The sequence below is a fragment of the Epinephelus fuscoguttatus genome, linkage group LG8, assembly GCF_011397635.1.
Source record: "Epinephelus fuscoguttatus linkage group LG8, E.fuscoguttatus.final_Chr_v1".
Classification (NCBI taxonomy): Eukaryota; Metazoa; Chordata; class Actinopteri; order Perciformes; family Serranidae; genus Epinephelus; species Epinephelus fuscoguttatus.
The window spans coordinates 377,501-392,134 of NC_064759.1; positions in this window are offsets into that span (position 1 = coordinate 377,501).

Genomic DNA, 14,634 nt, shown 5'->3' on the forward strand with positions numbered 1-14,634 from the left:
TATCCCCGACAGACGGTGACTTCTGACCGGTGACCGGGGACTAACGGCAGCAGCCTGTTGATCCGGTATTAATCCGTGTTTGGCTGCCCTGTGTCGGTCTCTCCCCACCCAGCTCACCTGCCTGACGGACGGACTGAACTGGAAGTCTCCTGCCTCCTTCAGATCCAACCAGATCATCGGCATCCGGGGAACCGCCTCCATGAGTCCGTCTGCCGGCCGCTACGAGCTCACAACACCGCACTACGGGAGCTAACTGGACGTTAACGGCTTTTCGTTAAAACAACACACAGCTTTCCTCCAAACAACTGTGTCATGGATCCATCTACACTTCTACCGGAAGCTGGGAGTGCCATGACGTAGCTCGTCACACGTGCCGCGGAGGGTAGTGGGAAACGTAGTCAGCTGTGCAGAAATGAGTTGTTTGACATGTTTATAAAACTTTAAATGTTTGTTCCTCCAAAACTAAAAGATGTTATTTCACTCTCTGTGCCCTGAGGTGCTCCGCTACATGTTTATAATGACTAAAGTTATTTTTAACTTCACAGTCCTAATTTGATGTTGTAATAATTTGTTTTTACTTTATTTTATCACAGCTGTTTATTTTCATTTATTTATTCTTAATTATAGTTTTTGTTTTTTGAATTTTAAACTATTCTATTGTTTTATTGTTGTAATTTTCCAGCCTTTTAAAACTTTATGTGTAGTTGTTTCTGTTCTTTAAATTGTGTCATTTCAGTTTTAAAGCTGCATGTTCATATGATAGTGATATAAGTGTAACTTGAATCTATATTTCTGTCCTGACTGGTCTTAGTGTGGGCGGCTGTAGTGAGTCATGGTGGAGTCACTGAAAAGCAGTTTACTGACATTTTTATTTGTTAAATACATTTGATTCCCACACTCAGTATTTAAACACACAACAACCTGAGAGTCATCTTCAAAATGATTCTTGAATGTGAGTATTCTGAATTTCTTATGAAAGCATATTGATGCTGTCACAGATACACACTAAATAATCCTCACACAGAATTTACAGACTGTTATTAACTTGTGAGGACATCAGAAACAGGGACTGTCCTCAGCTAAATGTCCACGTGTCTTCTTTGTATTTTACTGGTTGATAAATGAGATTTGTGTCGCTACGGCTCATCTGAAGCAGCTCTCATATCTGAGCTGACTCTTCGTACAGATCAGGTACTGCTACAGGTTCAAATATTAAAATGCAGTCAGTTCAGATTGTACATGAGTGATGTCACTGCTTATTATTTCCCTAGTTTACTTTAATCACAATAACAACACAATTACAATGGTGGAAAGTAACAAAGTATAATTCCTCAACTACTCCAGGTTAGGTGTCATTTAGAGTCCCATCTGTGCTGCTTCATGTCAGAGAGACATATTTTATTTTCATGTATTTAACAACTGCAGTTTAACGAATTTTCACTCTGATGAAACTTTACCAGACAGTTCCTGTTACAGGTGTGTTCCTCCAGCTGCTGCCACCTGACATGATGCTGCTGCATCAACAACAACAACAACAACACAAAATACAATAATAATGTAACACTGATCATGATGACATCACATGTGACACGCAACACTAATAATGTGTTCTCACAGTAACTTGTGAACAGACCAGAGCTGACACAGATTCACATTATCAATTAATCTATTGATCAGTTTATTATTTAGTTTATAAAGAGCTCAGACTTTGATCAACAGAGTCCAGAGATTGAAACCCTAACTTTACATGCAGTAACTCTTCATGTGTGAGGAGCTTGTCCCACACTCTTCAGTGTTGTTATTGATCAGTGATTAAACTGATTGATTGGTTATTAAAACTGTTGTTGCTTTTTTGTTACCTTAGCAGGAGACTGAAGCTGAACATCTGGATTTGGTGTAAATACTGTTTATTATCATTTTCCTCCAGCTGGTGCTGAAACATTTCTCCGACCTGTCAGCAGGTCATCGTCGTCGTCGTCCTCCTCCTCCTCCTCCTCCTCGAGGAGGAGGTCCAGCAGTGCCACCTGCTGACAGGTCGGAGAAATGTTTCAGCTAATCAGTAAAGCAGGCTGAGAGCCAGTGTCCTCACGGTCGGGATGAAACCATCTGACACACAGAGCTGCACATAGATCCATATTTCGTATGTCATATTAAAGCAGAGCAGACAGACACCTGTGTGGTGCTGCAGCATGGAGGAAGTTTAAGAGGTCTCAGTCTTTACAGACCACATGAAGTCTGTGCTCGTCCTGTCAGAGCTCCACAGCTGGGCAGGAGATGTCTGCACATGAACTGAACACAGGATGAATTTACCAGGAGATCACCAAATCATCTGCATACAGAAGATGAGATATTAAATATCACTGAACAAACACCCTGTGTTACATTCAGCTGTTGGGACAGGTCATCCATGGACACATTAAAAACAAAAGGAGACAAACTGCTGTTGAACTCTGTTACAAACAGGAAGTAGTTCAGATACAGAAAATAACCCGTCTAACCTGCACAGACTGATGAACAAATCAGTGAACAAGAGTTCTTATTATTCATTTAGTAAATCTCCACTGCACCGTGATGTTTAGTGCTGAGAACGTTCAGTGTGTTCAGTATCTGTATTAATTCAATTAAACGTATGTGTTAAGGTGCTCAGTGTGTGTCCTGTAAACTGAGAGCAGCAGAGTGTGTGTGAGGCCTCCTTTTTACCGTCGTCAGATTTTATGAGTCTACATAATAAAAATCCACGAGCACTTCTTGTGACTCTTATTATCACATCTATATATAACATTCATTTATAATTTAGTGCTGCGAGGAAGCGTGTACGGCACTAATGCAGCTTACTGAGGCTCTCTGAATCTGACTCTGCACAGGAACAGAGACACACTGAAGGCCGAACTCTGAACCTCGGCTGAAGTCACTCAGCTGTCACAGTTTACAGCTACAGTCACATGATCACCTTCACATAAATGAATAGACATGAATGAATATAAAATCAACCTGTAATAACCTGAAACCGAGTCACTGTCACTGAGATCAGTATAGGAGCACAGACAGCTGTGGATCAGCTGTGTGATGGACAGAGGAAGACTCTGACACCTTCATCAGCTCTCATTACAGACTCATGACGAGTTTCTCTCAGCTGACAGTTTGTTGTTATGATGAAGCTGACATGTTGTCACCACGGTCACAGTGATATTCTGGGTTTAAGGTTTACTGTGATATAAAAGTGTACTGTTTTCATAACTGTATATTTACTTATCTAGGATATTAAAAAACGGTTGAATCTCTCTTTTATTTAAGGTTATTTATCTGAGTTATTTTTCTGAGGTATTTTCTAAGAGGAGTCTTTTTACACAAACAGGTTTCAGTTACAGTAATAAAACATTCTTTAAGGGTCATTCTGACTGATGATGACATCAACTCTGTGACGCTGTGATATTCTCTGAGACGTTTATGGTTCCTGCAGAAATCTCACACCATATCAGCCCCAGTTGTGACGCTGCATTACAGCAGACTGATACTGGTTCTTCACCAGTTCAGCTCTGGGCCGGCTGCATAAAGCACTTTAAGTTAAGAGTTACCTATAACTCTACGTTAAGGTTTCCATTAAGATAATCAGTTACACAACACATCCTTATGTCTTCTCCTTAAGGTTTCCTTAAGTGTTTCCCCTTATCTTGGTCTTATACTTAAGGAATTGTTTTCAGCCAGTGCACAGATGAGCTCAGAGACCAAAGTAAGGTAAAAACATGATGTACGTCTGACTGCAACATGTCTGAGTCTATGGAGCTAAATGAGGAAGATGAAAGACGACAATCTGACGGACCCTGAATGATGAGACATTTGGTCAGTTTATGATTTGTCTCAACGTTCTGAAGCTGAACTCTTCCAGTCCGTTACAGTTAATGACCGCTCTGTGGTTTTATGCAACAGGATCTTTCTGATCGGTTATTGGCGAGGTGTTCGAAGTGTCAAACACCCTCAGCTGTCTGCTAAACACTGTGGTGAAGTTCCTGTCTCAGTGAGAGAAGGATGAGATGGTGATAACAGGTCGGCTAACACAAGCGCAACTGCAAGCAATCAAATGGTCTCCATGGAAACAGCAGAACTTTACTGCTGTAAAGTCTCTGTCAGTGCAGTAAATGCTCAAACATCGTTCTCTGACTGATGAAACCTTTTAAGAGATTCTGTGAAACACCCTTAAGTAATTTCCTCAGCTAAGAAAAAACTAAATCTTAAGTGTCAAAGTTAAGGTGCTTTGTGCAGCCGGCCTCTGTATCTTAAACCAGCTCTGTTCAGGACTATTGGAACACTGGTTCTATCTACTGAACCAGCATGTCTCCACCACCTATTAATGGAACCAGTGGAATCAATGACATCATCAGCAGAGAGCGTTTACACCATGACATCATCAGCGGAGAGCGTTTACACCATGACATCATCAGCAGAGAGCGTTTACACCATGACATCATCAGCAGAGGGCGTTTACACAATGACATCATCAGCAGAGAGCGTTTACACCATGACATCATCAGCGGAGAGCATTTACACCATGACATCATCAGCAGAGAGCGTTTACACCATGACATCATCAGCAGAGAGCATTTACACCATGACAGGAAACAGTAGAGGTAAAATCACTTCTGTTCTGTCTTTGTATTTATCTACAAAAACAACCTGAACCATCGATCAGAGAAACCGCAGGTTGTTTGTTTAATAGTTTCTCACCTGACGTCTCCGTCGTCTCTCTCCCACCTGTAGAATAAGACACGCCCACTAATGTCATCACTAGTCAAACTTCAGGTCAAAGAAAAGCTGCTGAAAAACAACTGCTCAGGATCTGAACCTGTTTATGTCTCGTCAACATGCTCCCAACACAGTTACCTATGACTGCACCTCCACCTGCACCTGCACCTCCACCTGCACCTCCACCTGCACCTGCACCTGCACCCACACCTCCACCTGCACCTGCACCTGCACCTGCACCTCCACCTCCACCTGCACCCACACCTCCACCTGCACCTGCACCCACACCTTCACCTCCACCTGCACCTGCACCCACACCTTCACCTCCACCTGCACCTGCACCCACACCCGCACCTCCACCTGCACCCGCACCTCCACCTCCACCTCCACCTCCACCTGCACCTGCTCCTGCTCCTGCAACAAGAAGTAGAAGAACACAAAGTGCTGCTGTGAAGATGGAGGCAGGCTGTGGTCTGAAATATGACTGGAAGATAAAGGTCCAGTCAGAGCATCCTGTGTTTGATGTGGAAACAGCTGTGTGCGTGTGTGTGTGCGTGTGTGTGTGTGTGTGTGCGTGTGTGTGTGCGTGTGTGTGTGCGTGTCTGTGTGCGTGTGTGTGTGTGTGTGTGTGTGTGTGTGTGTGTGCATGTCTGTGTGTGTGTCTGACATCTCATACACATTTTGACATGTGTTTTACAACATGTAACACATCATAAACATGACTGTCTGATTGTCAAATGTCTTCCTGTCAGACACTTGTCCTCCCTGTTGTTGTCTTCCTTGTCTGTCCACCAGGGGGCGCCGTGCGTCTGTGCAGAACGCCACAGAGCTGCTGAGGATGATGTCGCTGCACTGGCGGCTCAGCACGACCACAGGGAGGAGGCTGAGGAGGCTGAGCTCCTGCTGAGGGACGACCTTTGACATCACCATGGAGACCAGTGACACAGAGCTGATGATACTGCTACAGGTGGACAGACGAGGGGGACAAACAGGAATGAGATGAGAGGAGTCAGACAGACAGATGAAGGACAGAGACACAAGGACAGATGAAGACAGACACAAATGGGGACAAAAGGACAGACAGAGAAAGAGACGCATGATGAGGATGATGAGGAGAGGGAGAGGGAAAAAAACTGACGATGGATACAAGGACAACCAGCTGAGACTGAGGCGTGCAGGGAGGAGGACAGACCAGGGTGTCTCTGTCTCTGTTGGTGTGTCTTCAGTCCTTCAGGCTCTGGAGACAGAGGACAGAGGCAGACAATGACCGAGCAGTTTTCAGCCACAGCAGGTACAGATGAGGATGAGGAGGAGATGGACAGACAGATGAAGATGAAGAGGAGATGGACAGACAGATGAAAATGAAGAGGAGATGGACAGACAGATGAAGAAGAGGGGGAGATGGACAGACAGATGAAGATGAGGAGGAGATGGACAGACAGATGAAGAAGAGGAGGAGATGGACAGACAGACAGATGAAGATGAGGAGGAGATGGACAGACAGATGAAGATGAGGAGGAGATGGACAGACAGACAGATGAAGATGAGGGTACACAGATGGATGAATGAGGGGCTTGTGGGGGGGGGGGACACGAGGGATCAGAGGAAACTAACAAAAAGTCAAATGAAGTGTGAGACTGCAGACGTGTCTCACTGCATCCCTGTGATTTCAAAAAGGCGTCTGATGTGTCTACATGTCTGACTCTGTCCGCCGTTGCCATGGTTTCAGTGTCCATGCAGCCGCTCTCTGTCAGACAGCCATGTTGGAAACACTTCCTGTGGCGTCAGACACCATTTCACACAGACGATGGGATTAGACCTCGTCTTCAAAGACCCCACACTGAGTCTGTGGTTAAAGGGACAGAGGGACATGTCCCCACTGTGGACAGACATGAAGCTGTCCCCGTCTCTGTTACAGAGCTTCAGTTCCTGTCTTCACATCACAAACATCTCTGACCATCATTAGACGTTCGTCTTCACATTGTGGACAGACAGATGGACATACGGACAGGTGGACATACGGACAGACGGACAGATGGATATACGGACAGACGGACAGATGGACAGACAGCCTGGAAACATGTCTCCAGTCTGGTCTCTTGGTGAGGTGGAGGAATAAGGAAAGTGTGGATGTGGAGGCAGACATGTTTCCTCCTGAGGTCTGTGATGTAACTCAGGTGAGTGTGAACCTTCAGGTGCTGCGTAGGAGTGTCAGCGTTAGATAACTCGTCTCATGAGACCGAGAAGAGCCTGGAGCTGAAGCAACTGAGTGACCCGTACAGACCGACTCTGACCCATCAACACATCACACACACTGTGGAGACGAGAGTTTGTGAGGGGGCGGAGTTACCTGCAGGAGGAAGGTAACATCATCATCCTGCTGCTGCTGCTGCTGAGCTCCACGCAGTCACAACTGAAACTACTAAAAACATCCATAAAATATTGACTCTGTTTCTGTCACATCAGGTCTGCAGGTAAAATGATGACATCATCATAAATGATCAAACCTCAGGCGACACCATCACAATTTATCCTCCACTAACCACAGTGGTTAGTGACACAGTGTCGGACCGTCGTTCAGCTTCACCTGAGACTCTTCACCTGAGACTCTACACGGAGTCAGAGCACCTGGAGGAAACCCACGCTGACACAGGGAGAACATGTGGGAGCACCTGGAGGAAACCCATGCTGACACAGGGAGAACATGTCAGAGCACCTGGAGGAAACCCACGCTGACACAGGGAGAACATGTCAGAGCACCTGGAGGAAACCCACGCTGACACAGGGAGAACATGTCAGAGCACCTGGAGGAAACCCACGCTGACACAGGGAGAACATGTCAGAGCACCTGGAGGAAACCCACGCTGACACAGGGAGAACATGTGGGAGCACCTGGAGGAAACCCATGCTGACAGATAACTTTTTCAAACTGAGGAAGACTTTGGTGAGTGAATCTGCATGTTTTCTTATATCTGGCAGGTATTGTATCACACAGTGAGTCTCAGTTCAGGTTGTGTTTCTGGGATCAGACTGAGTAGAGTCTGAGGTGTGGTCTCAGCTGAAATCTGTAAAGTCATCATTCTCTGTTGTAACCTTGTGTTTCTGTGGGGGGAGGGTCACACAGCGGTCAGAGATAATCACAGTCAGAGCTGTGGATGCTTTGATTTCCATGGTTACCTTCAGTTAGCTGATAGCAGCTCTGTGATCAGACTTGGACCCTCCACACGAACACAGCGTCTCTTATCTCCTCTGGGAATCAAACCTGTGACCTTACTGTTTCTGTACAGCATCCGTCCACTCAGCTGTCTGACTGAGACACATCAGGAGTCCAACAGGAAGGGTCTGACTGCAGAGAGGGAAGAGGAGAGACGAGGAGAGAAGAGGAGGAAAGATGAGGGGGAGATGAGGAGGAGAGACGAGGGACAGACAAGGAGAGACGAGGAGAGACAAGGGGAGAGACAAGGAGAGACGAGGGGGAGACGAGGGAGAGACAAGGAGAGACGCAGGGAGAGACGAGGGGGAGACAAGGGAGAGACAAGGAGAGACGCAGGGAGAGACGAGGGGGAGACGAGGGGGAGTGTGTTTTTGTCTCTGAGACAATATAAATGTGTACATGTGTCACAATAATCACAGACACAGTCTTTAAGTTGTGTTCAGTGGTTTCTGAGTTTAAGAAATAAAATGTGAAACATATTTAATGTTTTGTATCTGGAAACATTTTAAATCTTGACTTTGTTCATTAAAATCTAAACATGACGAGTGATTCTGATGATTCATCTTGTTCATGTCGAGCAGCCAGTGGAGCCATTGATCCTGCAGCTGGTCACCAGTAATGACTGTCATTATACTGGGCAGCTCCCATTGGCCATCAGCAGGACTCACTCAGCTCTCAGTGAAACCCTTCAGCAGCTGTCTTCCTCCTCTGATGAAGGAGACTGACCCTCGTCTTCCTCAATCAGCTGCCTGTCATTTTCAGAAGTGATTTCAGAATGTAGTTTGAACAACATTTCCTCTCTGGGCTCCTCGCTGCACTGTAGAGCTTTGATGGCGGCGGCCCTCAGGCGGCCCCTCAGAGACCAGGACTGACAGCAGCTCATCAGTTGGCGCCCTGAGGCTCCAAACAACCTGCCTGATGTCATCACTCGTCTTTAAACGCAGCATGAAAACTCTTCTTTTTACTGGTTTCATCTGTATGTGAGATCTCTATCCATCCCCCGATATGATCCAACAGACCTCTATCCCATAATAATACCACAGAGGTCAGTAGTTTCTACCCTCTGACACCACCCACAGGAGCGTGTGCTACATTACAGCCCCAACATGTCTTCAAACTACCAAGACCACACATCTGACCACCTGCGGTTTAAACACGTGGTCGGTTCAGGATCAGAGTCTGATTTAGACTGGTGACTATACAGCCACCACCCGGCTTGATGTGCTGACGTACTGCGGTAAGCGTGTTGTGTCATTTCTGATGTTTCTGTGACAGCGTCTCTGTGCTGCTCTCGTGAACTCTCCCTGCTTGCTTTCTGCTTTTTCCTCACTTCAGCTGCTTAACATCTGATTCAAGTCTTAACCCACACTAGTTCTGTTTAAGCACTAATAGCTCTCCTCCTTTATGACTTTCTTGCTAAACTTAGCTGTTGTTTGCACGTTACTGGCTGCTCTTTCTTGCTCGGTGTGCCAGATGTTTAGCTATGCCGCTGCCTCCTTTAGCGACAGTGGTAATTGTAACAAGTGTAGTTTATTTGCTGCGTTGGAGGCGAGGCTACCGCGTTTATCTCATTATTAGACTCCATTGGCTTCAGTCAGGGTGTACATGAACCCACTCACTGTTTTAACCATACCCTCGATCTAGTTCTGACGTATGGAATTGAAATTGATAACCTAACAGTCTTTCCACAGAATTCCTCGCTATCGGATCATTATCTGATTACTTTTGATTTCTTTTTACTCGATTACACGCCACTCAGCAACAGTTACTATACTAGATGTTTATCAGATAGTGCTGTCGCAAAATTTAAGGAAATGATTACTCCGTCATTAAATTCAATACCAAGTCCTTCAGTAACAGAGGTTTCCCGTGCCGACTTTAACCTCTCCCGAATTGATCATTTTGTTGATAGCACCGTAGGCTCGCTACGAACAACGCTCGACTCTGTAGCTCCTCTTAAAAAGAAGTTAACAAAGCAAAGAAAGTTCGCTCCTTGGTATAACTCTCAAACCCGTAGGTTTAAACAAATATCGCGAAAATTTGAAAGGAATTGGCGATTAACCAAACTGGAAGAATCTCGTTTAATCTGGACAGACAGTCTCAAAACTTATAAGAGGGGCCTCCGCAATGCCAGAGCAAACTATCACTCAGCATTAATAGAAGACAATAAGAACAACCCCAGGTTTCTTTTCAGCACTGTAGCCAGGCTGACTGAGAGTCAGAGCTCTATTGAGCCTTGTATTCCTTTAGCCCTTAGCAGTAATGATTTTATGAGCTTTTTTAATGACAAAATTCTAACTATTAGAGGCAAAATTCATGACCTCCTGTCCTCAGATAGTACCTATCTAACCTCAAACACAGCTGTAAGACCTAATATATATTTAGATTGCTTCTCCCCAATTTCTCTTCAAGAATTGACTGCAGTGATTTCTTCATCCAAATCATCAATGTGTCTCTTAGACCCCATCCCAACTAGGCTACTTAAGGAGGTCTTTCCTTTAGTCAACACTCATATATTAGATATGATCAATATATCCTTATTAACAGGCTATGTACCACAGTCTTTTAAGGTAGCTGTAATTAAACCTCTACTAAAAAAGCCCTCCCTGGATCCAGAGGTGTTAGCCAACTATAGACCAATATCTAATCTTCCCTTTATGTCAAAGATCCTTGAGAAAGTAGTCGCAGACCAGCTGTGTGATTTTCTCCAGGATAATAATTTATTTGAGGAATTTCAGTCAGGATTTAGAGTGCATCATAGCACTGAGACAGCTCTAGTTAAAATTACAAATGACCTTCTGATTGCTTCAGACAAAGGACTCGTCTCTGTACTTGTTTTATTAGATCTTAGTGCGGCGTTTGACACTATTGACCATCAAATTCTACTGCAGAGACTGGATCACTTAATTGGCCTAAAAGGTTCAGCACTAAGCTGGTTTAAATCTTATTTATCTGATCGTTTTCAGTTTGTTGATGTTCATAATGAATCATCCTTACGTACCAAAGTTTGTTTTGGAGTTCCGCAAGGTTCTGTGCTCGGACCAATCCTATTTACTCTATATATGCTTCCTTTAGGTAAATCATTAGAAATCACTCTATAAATTTCCATTGTTATGCGGATGATACTCAGTTGTATTTATCGATGAAGTCAGAAGAAACTAATCAATTAACTAAACTCCATAACTGCCTTAAAGACATAAAAACTTGGATGAGCACCAATTTCCTGATGTTAAATTCAGACAAAACTGAAGTTATTGTTCTTGGCCCCAAACAACTCAGAGACTCTTTATCTGATGACATAGTTTCTCTAGATGGCATTGCTCTGGCCTCTAGCACTACCGTAAGAAACCTCGGAGTAACATTTGATCAAGATTTGTCTTTTAATTCTCATTTAAAACAAACCTCACGGACTGCATTTTTTCATCTGCGTAATATTACGAAAATTAGGCCTATCCTGACCCGAAAAGATGCAGAAAAATTGGTCCACGCTTTTGTTACCTCAAGGCTGGATTATTGTAACTCTCTATTATCAGGTAGCTCTAGTAAGTCCTTAAAAACTCTCCAGCTAATTCAGAATGCAGCAGCACGTGTACTAACAGGAACTAAGAAACGCGATCATATTTCTCCTGTTTTAGCTTCTCTGCACTGGCTCCCTGTAAAATCCAGAATTGAATTTAAAATCCTACTGTTAACTTATAAAGCTCTAAATGGTCAAGCTCCATCATATCTTAGAGAGCTCATAGTGCCATATTATCCCACCAGAACACTGCGCTCTGAGAACGCAGGGTTACTCGTGGTCCCTAAAGTCTCCAAAAGTAGATCAGGAGCCAGAGCCTTTAGCTATCAGGCTCCTCTCCTGTGGAATCATCTTCCTGTTACGGTCCGGGAGGCAGACACCGTCTCCACATTTAAGACTAGACTTAAGACTTTCCTCTTTGATAAAGCTTATAGTTAGGGCTGGCTCAGGCTTGTCCTGTACCAGCCCCTAGTTAGGCTGACTTAGGCCTAGTCTGCCGGAGGACCCCCCTATAATACACCGGGCACCTTCTCTCCTTCTCTCTCTCTCTCTCTCTCTCTCTCTCTCTCTCTCTCTCGGCTCGGCTCAGAGTGGAGTTCGAGTTTTACAGGCTGATAAATAAGTCTGACATCTTTGTGAACTTGTGGGGGGTGCAGGATGTACTGTGTTCGGTCGTTGAGAACTCTTTGGTTTTAAATTTTTGAGAGTTGATGGTTGTGCTTCGCTGTAACTTTTGATAATAATAGAAAGTAACTTGTAAGGACAACTGGTTTTTTATATTGGTTTGTATTTTTATTTTTGTTTTGGTTTGTTGATTTTCTTTGTTGGGTTTGAGTCGGATAATTTAGTGGTGGATTGTTATGTAACTTGTTGTTGATGTGATCTGCTTTGTGGCTTTTTAAATAAAGGGCGTTTTAAAATCAAATCAAATCTCTCTCTCTCTCTCTCTCTCTCTCTCTCTCTCGTATTCTATTACTGCATCTTGCTAACTCGGCCATTCTGGATGTCACTAACTCGGCTTCTTCTCCGGAGCCTTTGTGCTCCACTGTCTCTCAGATTAACTCATATCACAGTGGTGCCTGGACAGCGTGATGTGTGTGGTTGTGCTGCTGCCGTGGTCCCGCCAGATGCCTCCTGCTGCTGCTGCCATCATTAGTCATTAGTCATACTTCTACTGTTATTATACACATATGACTATTGTCACACATGTATACTGCCAGATATTAATACATACTTTCAACATATTGTACCACAGTAGCCAGAACTATAACTATAATATTATTACTTTCATTAATGTTGTTGTAAGCTACTGTCATTACCTGCATCTCTCTCTCTCTCTCTCTCTCTCTCTCTCTCTCTCTGTCTCATTGTGTCATGTGGATTACTGTTAATTTATCATGTTGATCTGTTCTGTACGACATCTATTGCACGTCTGTCCGTCCTGGAAGAGGGATCCCTCCTCAGTTGCTCTTCCTGAGGTTTCTACTGTTTTTTCCCCGTTAAAGGGTTTTTTGGGGAGTTTTTCCTGATCAGCTGTGAGGGTCATAAGGACAGAGGGATGTCGTATGCTGTAAAGCCCTGTGAGGCAAAGTGTGATTTGTGATATTGGGCTTTATAAATAAAACTGAACTGAATTGAATTGATTTAAATAAAGTTTGGTTGTCACCATAGTTACCATAAGTACGTTAGGTCACGTCACCTTAAGTTCGTCAGTTAAAATAACATTATCTTCTTAGGACATGAGCAGCCGTCTCCTAGACCAGAGTCCTGTGTTTGTCTGACCCGTCCATCCTCCTGTCTTGGTGGACTTTGTCTCTCTCTGATAGACCTGAACGCCTCATGGACACCCTGAGCTCCAGTACTGATTATATGGACTGTTGATGTCTGTACAGGTGTACAGGGAGTTTGTGGGTGGAGACAGTCTCTCCTCATTGACATGTTATGTGTGTGACCCACTGCAGGAGGTTTGAGAAACATGCTGTCTGACATCACACACTGGAGCCACATGATGCCGCAGTCATTTGGTTCTGTGTAAACATGTAAAGACGAGACTTTTTAGCAGCGCCATCTGTGTGTGAACTGGTTCAGTGTTCAGCTCTAGTTGAGACTGAAGGTTGTAACTTGTATTTTTAGCTCTGCATCTTTGAAATATTTAAAAAAAGACCTGCAGGATGGACTGTCATGAACTTTGATTTGGACGTTCCTGCTCCTCAGAGGATTAACCCTCCTGACTGTTTCCTCTGGCGCCACCTTGAGGTTAACGGTTCCTCTCAGGATGGACTGGGATCATGTTGCACTCAGGCGCCACCATCAGACGGACTCTGACTGATCTGACCATTGTCCCAGCGTTTGTGTGAAACGTGTCGATTTCCTGAATCCAACATCTATCCTGTGGCGCGTTCACTCTTTAGAGCAAAAGTGACAGACGCTGCAGACATCACCGTCTGTGGGGAATAAGAGTCACTGTAAAATCAATTATCCCCCTTTCTCCTGTCCTCCTGTCCTCTCTCCTCCTGTCTTCCTGTCCTATGTCCTCCTGTCCTGCTGTCCTCTGTCCTCCTGTCTTCCTGTCCTCTTTTCCTCCTGTCCTCCTGTCCTGCTGTCCTCCTGTCCTCTGTCCTCCTGTCCTCCTGTCCTCTGTCCTCCTGTCCTCTGTCCTCTGTCCTCCTGTCCTCCTGTCCTCTGTCCTCCTGTCCTGCTGTCCTCTGTCCTCCTGTCCTGCTGTCCTCCTGTCCTGCTGTCCTCCTGTCCTCTGTCCTGCTGTCCTCCTGTCCTCTGTCCTCCTGTCCTGCTGTCCTCTGTCCTCCTGTCCTCGGTCACTTCAACCTGTTCAGAGCAGAAAATTAACTGCAGAGAGGCGAGAATAAATTCAGCTGCACAGCCAGAACGAAAAGAATTTAATTATCTTTAATATGAGTCATGTTGCATAAAGCATGACTAATATTGATCCATGATGCTTCATGTTCCCGCTCGCTGTCTTCACATCAGATTATCATCTTTGTTTGGCAGCAGATAATCAGATTTCAGAGACACCAAACAAAGACCACCATCCAGAAATGATTAGTTTCTATTTCTAAGAGTTGCTCAGAACAATCAGCTGAAACAAACAGAGAGTCTGTCTGCTGTCAGGAGGATCGAGGACCTGATGAGGACCTGAGCAGGT